This window comes from Hippocampus comes, unplaced genomic scaffold, assembly GCF_001891065.2.
Source record: "Hippocampus comes isolate QL1 unplaced genomic scaffold, H_comes_QL1_v1.1 scaffold330, whole genome shotgun sequence".
Taxonomy (NCBI): domain Eukaryota; kingdom Metazoa; phylum Chordata; class Actinopteri; order Syngnathiformes; family Syngnathidae; genus Hippocampus; species Hippocampus comes.
Window position 1 is genome coordinate 313,165 of NW_017804754.1, and position 1,743 is coordinate 314,907.

Genomic DNA, 1,743 nt, shown 5'->3' on the forward strand with positions numbered 1-1,743 from the left:
TCGGGGCCCTCAGAAAATCATCCGATGTTTCTTCCTCAATCTGAAACGAAGTTTGATTTCACCGTGATCCTTTGGGTGTTGCAGGTACTTAAGCCCCCGGCCCCGTTGGGACCAGCAGTGACCACCCCGCAACCATCCAGACGAGACTTGCGTTTCGACGGTTCCAGCGGAGTTGCCCTTGTCAACAAAGCTTGAAACAATGAATAAAGTTGTCTTACACGTTTGGAAGTGTGCGGATGGGTGTTTTATTTGCACTTTATTGACGATCGCCGATAATGCAAAATGACACGATCTCTTTGTGATACTCGTCTTCAATCTAAAACGAAGTTGGCTTTGTAAATCTCAGGATGGCATGATGAAGGCAGGCAGTGGTTGGGAATACTGGCGGGGTCGATGGTTTTGGGTGAGGTTTGAGTGCCTCACGTCGCCCAAAGGCAAAGCCCATCTCATAAGTGACCACTCCACGAGAGACGCAGATAGTCTCACCAAATAGTTCAGACGCGTGTGGACACCGCCTGTGACTACATGTAAAAAAATCCGGAATTTCCGTCCCGAAATGGCCTCATTGTAAAAGTCAGCGCGTGGTCGTGCAAAAGATTCCAGTCTCCAGTGAATCATCACTTGAAAGCAAGTTGAAAAATGAAGAGCCTGTGCGGCGGCGGCAGCTTCGAGTACAATGGAACTGCATTTTGGTTCGTAATTGGTGTCTACTCACCTGTACTTTGTCATCCAGATGAAGCCGATGGAGTATGCGCCGAAATGTGACTGAGCCATCTGCTGGTAAGAAGGCTCATTTCACTTCAACAAGCATGTTCTCTGCAGAGTTGAACACTATTTTTTTTTTCTCTTCCTCTTCAGGCAGCAGTGAACATGATCGGCTTCCTGCACAAAAGACCCAACAACTTGACTCTCTCGATGGTAAGTTTCATGCCAAAAACATCTTTTTCTGCACAAGACATTGACTTGCGTGTAACTCGCGGATGTCTTTCCTCTCAGGTCAACGCACCTGTCCGACGTTCTTAAGAGCCGACCACTTCGCCACCCAGCGACGAGCAGACTGCCATCCAACTTGCAACATTTTCCTCTGCTTTGTGATTGTCTGTTCTGCAAAAGAAATAAAGCTTGATTACAAAGAACACTTAAACTCTCAACTTCATTCCAAAAATATCACTTAAAACATTTCAAAAAAAAAACATTCTAAAATTTTTTCAAAAATATTTTTTCAAATTTTTTTTTCAAAATTTTTTTTTCTGGATTTTTTTTTTTTCTGGGATTTTTTTTCTCCCCGGTTTCAAAATTTTTTTTTCTGGGATTTTTTTTCTCCCCGGGCAGAAAAATTGAGGAAAGTGGGTGTGGCATAGCTGGAATGATGGCTCATGATTCGCCGATGGCCGAGGAATTGGGTGGAGCATGGCAATAACATGCTGTAATTGGTGGAAACGAGGGTGTGGTTATGCAAATCAGGTCTGCTCCGATTGGCTGGGCCTTTGCGGGGCGGGGATATGCAAATTTAGGGCATTCTGATTGGTCGGAGTCTGGAAAGTGGGCGTGGCTATGCAAATCGGAGAGTTCTGATTGGCTATGCAAATTTATGCAAATGAGAGCCTCGACGTGATTGGTGGATGTGAAATTGGGTGTGGTTTGGGCAGGCTTTGCAGAAAAATTTCTAAGTCCCACTTGAGTTTTGAGGTGAGAGCTGCACTTCGGTCACACCAGACAGTCTTTTCACTGTTCCCGTCGGTT

At 45.2% G+C, this 1,743-nt stretch overlaps 2 long non-coding RNA genes across 2 annotated transcripts; one reads left to right on the forward strand and one right to left on the reverse strand.

Annotated features, from left to right (window-relative positions):
- Nucleotides 1-589: 589 nt before the first annotated feature.
- Nucleotides 590-1,076, forward strand: LOC109525611 (uncharacterized). The gene is made up of 4 exons (XR_002170185.1): nucleotides 590-631; nucleotides 666-780; nucleotides 859-918; nucleotides 997-1,076. It is a non-coding gene; the product is annotated as an uncharacterized LOC109525611 (long non-coding RNA).
- LOC109525494 (uncharacterized) lies at nucleotides 852-1,098 on the reverse strand. Its single transcript, XR_002170162.1, has 2 exons — nucleotides 1,007-1,098; nucleotides 852-882 (listed from the first exon to the last, which is right to left on the reverse strand). It is a non-coding gene; the product is annotated as an uncharacterized LOC109525494 (long non-coding RNA).
- Nucleotides 1,099-1,743: the final 645 nt, after the last annotated feature.